The following is a 10377-nucleotide window of genomic DNA, read 5'->3' on the forward strand; positions in this document are numbered from 1 at the left end:
GCGGATCCAGAGGGCTCCATCATCCGCGAATTTAGATGTGTTTATTTTAGGGGATAGGCCCCCCAAATAGATCATTTATCATTATATTGAAGAGTGTGGGGCTGAGGACACTGCCCTGGGGAGTGCCATTTTCTAGGGGACATTGGTCCGATAGCGTTTGGTCTATACCCACGGTTATTTTACGATTGTTTAGGAAGTCCTGGATGTAGTTTATTATTTGACCTTTGAGTCCTATTTTTTTGTAGTTTTTGTATTAGCCCGTCGTGCAATACCATGTCGAAAGCTTTGGAGAAGTCTAAGAAGATGCCTGTAGTATATTGTTTGCTGAGTTGTCCTGTTTTAATGTCCTGCTCTAAACGGACGAGGTTATCTAAGGTTGAGCGGCCAGGAGTGAAACCACTTTGATCTGGGTTTATGATGTTATTTTGAGTTAGGTAATGTTGTAGTCTGTTTTTAGCCATAGATTCCATTACTTTACATAAGTTTGAAGTTAAGGAAATTGGTCTATAGGAGTTAGCCTGATTAGCTGGTTTATTAGGTTTAGGGATTGGTATGACTTAGGCCTGTTTCCAGGGAGTAGGTACTTGTCCGTTTTGATAGATGAGATTGTATAGTTTAAGTAGTGCCTGGAGTAGTTTAGGGGGGAGTTTTTTAATGATTTGGTAGGAAGTTAGGTCCAATCCTGGGGCTGTGCCCTTTTTCCTGTTTTGGATGACGTAGAGTAGCTCCTCCATTGTGTAAGGGTGGTTTATTTCTAGGTTGTCATTATTTGGTTCTTTGGTGGATTTGTTTTCTGTTTTAAGTTTATCTTGAAATTTATGGCTAAAGTTGTTGTTACTGCTTACAGCCGAAAAGTGGTTGGCGAGGTTATTTGCCTTTTGGGCGGGGTTTGTTGAATTATTAATGTTAGGTGTTTTTTTTATGATGTTTTAAGCCTCTAATGGCGTGGATTTTGCGCCAGACCGTTCTGGCGTCTGTACGGTCATTTATTTCTTCACAGAATTTTTTCCAGTTTCTGGTTTTAGATATTTTGACTAGACTTTGAACTTGGTGGTTTAGTTCGTGAGCTATTTTTAGATGTTTATAGTCGCGTTTGGCTTTATTGAAGGCTGATTTACGTTTACGTCTAGTTTGTTCTATTTCCTTGTTCCACCATGGTACTGTAGGTTTGCCTGTTTTAGTTGTTTTAAAAGGGATGGAGGTTTTGGCTGCTTTTATTATGTAATCTGTTAGGGTTTTACAGTAGATTTCTGGATCATTATTTTCTTATTCGTTTAAATTAGCCTGATTGCAGATCACTTGAAATTGGTCCCAGTTAGCTTGGTTATAACGGAATTTTGGTTCTTGATTTTCTGTTTGTATTGGTACGTTTGTATTTCCTATGGTTATGTTTATTGGGAAGTGATCACTACCTAGTGGGACATCCTGTACTTCCCATTGAGTACTTTGGGCTAGATCTGCGGTGCATATAGTTAGGTCGATAGCCGACATTTTTTGGTTAATCTTATCGTACCTCGTGGGTTGGTTGTTATTTAGGAGTACTAGGTCGTTTGTTTCTATCCATTCGGATATTAGTTTGCCATGATTATCTATTTTATCATTTATGCTCCAGGTAGGATGGTGAGTGTTAAAGTCTCCTAGGAATATAGTGGATTTGTTGCTTATTTGGAGTAGCTTATTTAGATCCTCAGGTTGGACTTTTTGTTCTACCCAGTGGTATATATTAATGATGTTTATCTTTTTGTTATTTAATGTGATTTGAATGCCGTTAGCTTCTAGGTTTGGCGTGTCTATCTTTATTTCTTCGTAGTTTATATCTTCCCTGATGTATATAATCAGTCCTCCTGCGGCTCTACCTATTTTTGGTTTAGCTCTATTTTTTGGAGAATTAAGTTTCCTGAATACAAGCAATATGTGGGCCCTTATCTCGTTTAAATTTAGCTTTTAGTTCATGGCCGTGGGAGGTGAGACCGTTGGCATTCCACTGAAAAATATTTAGTCCTTCCATTATTGGGGTCGGGTGTTTGGTAATGTTGGTTTTAGTTTTAGTTTACTTGGTGATTTCTTTTAGGTGGAGGTTAAAGAGGAAGAAGGGGAGATTGGTTAAGTTTAGATTGAATGCTACTTTGTGGAAGGATTTCATGCTAGCGTTTGGTGAGTTTTGACTTTGCATGTAAGCTAGGAGTAAAGTGAGACTATTTAGGTTTTTGAAGGTAGTTTCATTTGCTTTGGTTGGAGTAGCTTCGATTGTTTCTTCTGTTGTGGAGTACTCTTCTTCATCAGTTAAGTTAGATTTAGCTGTTTGGGTTTCCATAGGGGTGGCTTGCGGTGTGGAGGGTTGTGTTTTAGGCTTGCGTGGTGGGCGTAGCTGTGGATTTAGTGTTTGTGTTTTTTTTGGTGCTTGCTTGTTGGTGAATATTGTTGCCTTGTGGGCTGTAGAGTGTTTGGGTGAGGGTCGTGTTGTGGTGGTCGTTTTGTGGTTTGTTTTGCATGCGGGTGTTGATGTTGTTGCTATGTGAGGTATGGGAGAGTTGGTGGGTGGTTGTGTGGCTGCATGTGTGTGTGAGGTGGGTGCGGTTTCTATGTCGTCGCCCCAGACAGAGCTTGCGGTTATGGGTGTGGTGTTTGTTTGAGGGGTGGTGTTTGGGTGCGGTGTAGGGAGAAGTGGTTTTGATGCGGGTGATGCAAATTTTCGTGTTTGGATTTTGGCCGTTTCTATGTTAATGTGTTTGTTGGCCTGCTGGGTGAGGGTGTGTCTGTGTGGGCATTGGTTTGAAAGTGAGGTGTGTTTGATGGATTTGCAGTAGATGCACCAGGGTGAGCATGTGCCTGTGCATTCTGTTTGTGCGCATTTTTAACATTGAGTTTTTTGAAATGTGCATTGGGAGGCTGTGTGATTATATTTGAGGCAGTTGGAACATTGTTTGACCTGTTTTATATAGGGTTTGACTTCTAAGTTTTTGAAGTTGATGATAACAATTGAGGTTGGGACCGTTTTTCCATTTCTAGTTGAGGTGATTCTGCGGGTACTTGTGATTTGAGGTTGAGGGTTTAGGTCTTGGTTTATGTTTGCTTCTAGGGAGTAAAGTTCTAAATCTTCAGTTGTTTCTCTTGGATTGACTCTAATTACGCCTCGTGTGTACTGCTGCCAGTTTGGTTTTTGTTTGATTACGGTAACATGGAATATTTGAGTTAATTTATTGGCTGCCATGAAGGATTCTTGGTTAGGGAAAATAATTTGGCATCCTTTGTTGGCTTTTTTAATGTTGCTGTAGTTTATCTTTTCTCGTTAATTTGGAGTCCTAATTTGTCTATTGAAAGTTGGTGTGTGAGTGTGCGAATGCATCAATCCACCCGTGTTGTATCTTACTTACTTACTTACTTACTTTGGAGATTTAACGTGCGCTTTCCGACTGATGCGTATTTCGCACACGGGCCCGGCCAGGCCATTTAATGTGTTTCCGAAAGGGGTGAAGGTGGTCTGTGCAACACTAAGAGGGGGCTTTAGGGGTTGCTTATACATTTGTATATAATTTGGGAATTTTGAGATTTGGAATAGATGCCGATGGGGTTGGGGAGGAGAACTAAGGGAGCTGGGTATGGTGGATGTTTGTTTGTTTATGTGATTTTGATTTGGTAGGTTATTATCTTTTTAGATGCGTTTTATTAGTTCCGTTTTGATTAAGAATACGCCTAAGGCCTTGAAGTTTTCTAGTTTATTTTGTGGGTTTAGTATTGCTTCTAAAGTGAGAGCCTTGTTTAGATTGAGGGTGGTTTGGAATGCGGCTCGATGTGTGAGGTAGTGTGTGCAGTGGATGAGTGCGTGTTCTGGGGTTTCTAGTTGTTTGCAGTGTTGTATCTACTTACATGTTCATTGATGCCAAAGGACACCAACATCACAGGACTAAGTAAATAGTTGGTTGATTGTTGTTTCGTGAATACACATATTGCGTAACACATTCCCAGAGCACAAGCCGAAATGGGCTGTCCCTTTGTGACAGGTGTTAATTAGAGAATGTATTGCCACCACATTATGTCCCGGCACTTTTATGACATATTATGAACCTTGTCAGTCCATGGGTCTGTAACAACTTTATAACATCAAAGTTACATAACTGTTACGTAATTCGTATAAAATCAAAAATTGACTTATAGGTTATAACCTATTATTGCGCTTTTGAGGATAAAAGTGAACTTTTGTTTTGGGATGAAAGTACAAAAAAATACTCTTAAAAAGACATGATTAAAGAATTTCAGAATCAACTGTATTTATGCACGACTTCACACAAACTGAAAAAGTATACATATGTTTATATAACTATATTTACATGCATGGCACAAAGATTATCATGAAATAATAATGTTGGTCATGCTTGTTAATTTCTACATTTCGTTGTTATTGGTATTCTGAGGATGTTGTAATTATACACGTGTTCTGGTCTTCTTTGACTAGAATACATGAACTGGTTGAGTGACCTTCTGCAAATATATACAATAGTTTGTTGGCTCGACATGCTAAGCTTCATAGTTTCAGTTATAATGTAAAAATAGTAGTGATTTTGAATTATTTTAAAACCTTTTTATAAATTTATGTATTTGACATGAGAGGGGTGGCGACACACATATATAAACATGCTGTATTTTATAATAATGATTGTACAATTTGGATTGCATTAAACCTGTTTCATTAAACAAATATAGGATTTGATGTTGTCATAGCGTGAATCAATTTATTTAATATTCACTTAATGACTTTGTTGTGTACTAGTCTTGTAAGTATATTTTATTTCTTCCAACTGTTCTATTGCGAACACATATAGAGTCAGCGCTCATGATTGTCATATCTGTTGCACGAATGAATGAACTTATCATCATTAAAAAACTTTCCTGAGCTCACTGTGTGTTCTGAAGTCAAATCTCTGTAAGGCATCCTGCACGGATTCGTTCAAATGTACGATAGAAAAATGTTCGACTGCATTTTTGTAAAAGAACCTAGACTCAATCCAGTATCAGGCCCTAAAACTAATCACACGAACTCAACATGGCACCTCCTCCACCTCACTCCAGGCCTTAACAGGAGAAATGCCACTTACACTACGTAGGGAACAACTTACCCTAAACTTCTGGGCCGCGTCCCAATCAAACCCTCCAATCGAAAACTTAATAAAAAACAATATTATCCCTAGAAACCAAGCCCTAGGCCAGAAAAGTCCACTACTTACTCCAATTTCCCAAAGAATAACCAATTACCTCAATGAACACAAAATAAATAATCTTAAACAAAACAATATCTTCACTCCAAAACTTTAAATACCAAAAACAGACACAACACTAGCCGATACACTAAATAAATTATTATTTGAGGAATGTGATAAACATAACTTTCATATTTATTTACAGTAGGATTAGACCATTCAAATGACATACAGTCCTAAAGATGGTTTACAAGCTGATAATTTCCTTGATAAATGTTGGCGTCAGCTATCAACATGGAGTCTCTCGGCTGGTTGTGTTTTGAAATTTATATTGCAAGAGTATGTCTCCCTGCTTCAGCTCAAATGTTTGGGTCTACAGTGTTTGTCCTCTGTGCCCACAAGTTTTGAAAGATGCTGGCCCTTAAGGCTCGCTGTTTACTCTGCTGAGTTTCAGACACTGCTATTAAAAGCCTCACCTGGACTCCAAGCAGTGTAATACCTGTCAAATGTAAAACTATAGTCTTTACGAACGGGTGGTCCAGTCGTCTAAGGCGCCGCGATTCGCTGTGCCGAGTTGCGTCCCTTGGGCACGCCAGAAACCTATGGCTGTGGGTTCGAATCCCGGTTCGCCCCGATGATGTTTCTAGGTTTGTCAGCACCATACCCGTGCTCGTGGGTTTCACCCACGTGGTAAACGTCGAAGACCAGCATCACTTTAGGCTTTCCTCCCACATTAAGCTGACACGCTTAGATATTACTGGAATAATGTTAAAAGCGTCACTAAACCCAACTTACTCACTCACTCATTTCAACCAGAGACCAAATGTTCATTCCACAGGGACCACCACCGGCAGTCCTACTGACAGAAGCGCGCTAAAAATGTCTCCGAAGAGCCGTCTCTGAACGTGTGGCTGGGAAAGTAGTCGCGGAAATAAAAAGAAACAGATTTGTTTTTAGTTGGTTTTGTTTTGATTGTTGTTTGACGCCGCACTAAGCAATATTTCAGCTATATGACGGTCGCCGGAGCATCAATCCACGTAATTTGGCTAAGATGACATGCATCAACTATGTCAGCGAGTCTGATCACCCGATCCCGTTAGTCGCCTCTTTCAACAAGCATAGTCGCTTTCTACAGCAAGCATGGGTTGGTGAAAACCTCTTCTACCCCAGATCTTCAAGGGCCAGTTGATAGGTGATTACAATACGATACAAATGTAATGATGATAATGAGTGAGTGAGTATGGTTTTACGCCGCTTTTAGCAATATCCCAGCAAATATCAACGCGGGGGGACACCAGAAATGAGCCTCATATTTTGTTCCCATGTCGGGAATCAGACTCGAGTCTTCTGCGTGGCGAGCGAACACTTTAACCCCACCGCCGCCAAATGATGATAATGCGATGTAGATTCTTGTGATTGTGACACAGTCGATGAGGTAGATCAGTGTCAACTTGATTCTTTTATAACAGATAGTTCAATACATAATGCAAACTTTCATTTAAAAAAATGGCAAAGCCGCACGGCATAGGCAATCTCATTAAAATCAGTTCCAAGCTCTCGCTGCCGCTGAACAAAGATCTGAGGACATCCTATTATGGGTCACGTCAGAACGACCTTTCGCGAACTTTGACCGAGAACTGAAATGACTAACGGGAAGTCGACATCAGCCGATAAGAAAGCAGCTTCCTCGAGCTTTAGGGCACTCGTTTCAACCAGGCGACTTCCATTTCAGACTACACTTGCGAAATATGTTGACACAGTTCTCGATTAAAGTTTGTCAGCCAATCAGGTGGCTCGCTCGATTCTGCCCGCGTTTGAAATCTACTTCCGCTCGGGGTTGGACACATTTTCCCAACTCGCGAAATAAACTGTCGATATTTCGGTAAGTTAGGGACATTAATCGAATGAAGATGGCTTGTACATGTGTAGAAATGTGTTATCGATCAATCTACGGCCAGAAATGCGCTTGTCAATAAGCGTAATATAAAAAAAATCGCCTTGGATATCGAATGTAAACAAACCGGCAAGATGGCGAGTGACGCTCCTTTTCTCTACTTACATATTGGGGATATATATTTTTATTTACTGATCAATAACGAGTTCCTGTGTGTGCAACGCCACTTCCGTACAAATGTTTATCCCACGGAAGCGAGATATAGACGATGATTTTGACGGAATCAGTCGTATGGGCTGCAACTGTCGTTCGGAATACCCCGTGTTAACGTTTTCGAGGTTGCATGATTCGAAAACACATTCCGACTGTCACTTTCGTGATCTTGTAAGCGACATTTTGATTGGTCGGATGAAAGGTCGTTCTGACGTGACTCGTAATGGGATGTCCTCAGATCTATGTTTAGCGATAATGAGAACTAAGATCTGATTTTAAAGAGATTGCAGGTATAGACAATGGTAGGTAACTGAAATGTTAAAAGTCTTTTTAAAAGACATTATTTTGTTTGAATATTTCAGTCTGGTATTTTTCTGACCTGACTAGAGCTGTTTACGAAAAAGGCGAGTGTGGTAATCCAGATAACTACAATGGTATCGATATACATCTCGCTTCTCAGCGTCTTAGGTAAAGTCAACACTATTATACTGTGTAAACGACTAACGCAAATATTAGGAATAAAACACTAGAAACTGAAGCAGGGTTTAGACAGGTAGTTATTCAACTACATACAACATATTTACATTATATTCTATGGTACTGAAATGTGGAGCAAACACAAATTCAAACTGTATGTGGCTTTGGCAGATTTTGAGATTTTTGATTTAGTAAATCGGGAGAAGTGATGCCGCCTTTCTAAACTTATGGTTTGTTTGTTTTGCTGTTTAACGCCGCACTCCGCAATGCTCCAGCTGTATGACGGCGGTCTGTAAATAATCGAGTCTGGACCAGACAATCCTGTGATTGACATCATGAGCATCGATCTACGCAATTGGGATGCGATGACATGCATTGTAAACCTATAGAAAGTGTGTTCTGTGTTGTGATTGGCTAATTTGGGTCACATGACCAAATGTGAAAGGGTGAAAATATGATTTGAATTCCCTGAAGCAAGCGACCGAATCACTGTGTAGGAAATAGAGATTACTACACGAGTGTCTGTCAGATACCATTGATCTTACAACGAGTTGTTTCAAAACGTATCTAACTCGCTTCGCTCGTTAGATATAATCTGTAACAACGAGTTGTAAGATCAATGGTATCTGACAGCCACGAGTGCAGTAATCTGTTTCTTTCACACTTTAGGATTATTGACAACACTAAAACAAAGATATATCCATGTATGTGACAGTCCTCATTCACCTCGAGAAGCTGCAGCTCAGATTTTGTAAATCCAGCAAAACAACACACAACTGGGCAAGCCAACAAAACTAGGGCCCTATCCACTTTTCTACACAGTACTGATGAAAATAATGAATTTCTATCACCATGCATGTACATAGTCATCCGGTTCGTAAACAACATGGATTTCAACATGCAGTTTTCGGTTGACTGAAGATTTCCAAAGCATGTGTTCTGCCAACTGGGGGTGTTCTTAATCAAGGTGGGTTGATGCACTTTGCGAGGTAAGGCCTTTTTTATTACAAATATAGATCTTGTTACATGATCTTACCAAAACAGGCAAAAATACTGCTCCCCCATACACATACAATAAAAGCCGCCATGAAATTGGAGTGTGTCAGGATGTCCCAGGGTGTTCTGAACCCATTTCCAACAATTTTCGAATCCTTATAGGGTTTGCTTGTGCCAACGCCGTCAAAAGCTAGTTACCGCTTGCAGGACATCGCCGCTACGAAATTGGCGTGTGCCTTGACTGGAGCATCCTTGGGTGTTCTTGACCCATTTCCTACCTCGTCCATGTACTCAAATGGTCTGCTTTTACCAATGCTGTCAAAGGTAAGATACCGTACCGATTGGCAATTGGTAAATGAACAATCAAGTCAGCAATCCCGTTTGTCCGAATGTGATTCTGTGCCTGAGCCATGTGGGTTGTGTGGGTCAAGCAGTTGGGTAAACCCTGTTTGTTTATTGTAACCTGATTCTGTGGCTAGTTCCAGGAGGAGTTTCTTGAGGGTGGGATGTGTCATACAAATTACTGGATAACACTTGTACTGATTCTGTGAGATTCTAACAGATAGGCACTTTTCCTGGACTTAAATAACCCCGTGTTCAGTGACGGTAACGGGTTTGGATTATACCTCACCCAGAGACCTTAACCTGGGGATTGAGCGATCATCGCGAGCAGTTCTCTGACCCCATCGCGCACATGTCGTTTCATTAATGTCAGGTCGAGGACTTGCTTATTTGTGTGAGGGTGGAGGGGTTGATGGATGGTTAAGGATTGCTTTCTCGCTATGCTTTGTTTCGTGTTGACTTTAGAAGTGTGGCTAATACTATACAATAACCATTCAAATGGATCTGCCCTTTAGAAACGTTCTGCAACAGACAATCATAAGGATATAGATCCGTTACTTGCAGGAGCTGACTTGGAGAATGCAGCAATGTGATAAAACATTGTATGTAATTTGTATAGTTGCTTATATGTATAATTTCAAATCATATTTTGTACATTATTTATGAGCACGCACACGCACGCACACACGCACGCACGCACGCACGCACGCACACACACACACACACACAGTCGGGTAGCCTAATGGTGAAAGCGTTGGATTCCCGACATGGGTACATTTCTGGTGTCACCCGTTTGATATTGCTGGAATATTGCTAAAAGTGGCGAAAAATCAAACTCACTCACTCACTCATTGCGTTATTCAATGTAACCAAACTGTCTCCGAAAAAGCTTGCATGTATAGCACGGCAAATGTTTACAATCAGTTAACTCCCTTGCCTCGGGAAGATGATTTCAGCACGTAAGTACACATTCCGCGAGGTCAAGTATGCAAATGTTGTAGGCCGAGTATCTTATATTGAGAGAAATATTCAATAATTGAATTTGACATTACATCTTTTTACTATTTTTTTCCTGACTTGAAGTTATAAGTTAAAACATAACCATGCGGGATACTATGTAGTATTCTGTTACACTGGCATCTGACTATCCGTCCAACAATTAGGAGATAAACATACTGTGTTTTCAATGTAGAGCCAGGTTACCTGTAGATTTAAGCACGCAAATTGAATTTGGAACCAAAAGCGACCTTAAAATATATA

The sequence above is a fragment of the Haliotis rufescens genome, unplaced genomic scaffold, assembly GCF_023055435.1.
Source record: "Haliotis rufescens isolate VD_foot unplaced genomic scaffold, xgHalRufe1.0.p SCAF_18, whole genome shotgun sequence".
Classification (NCBI taxonomy): domain Eukaryota; kingdom Metazoa; phylum Mollusca; class Gastropoda; order Lepetellida; family Haliotidae; genus Haliotis; species Haliotis rufescens.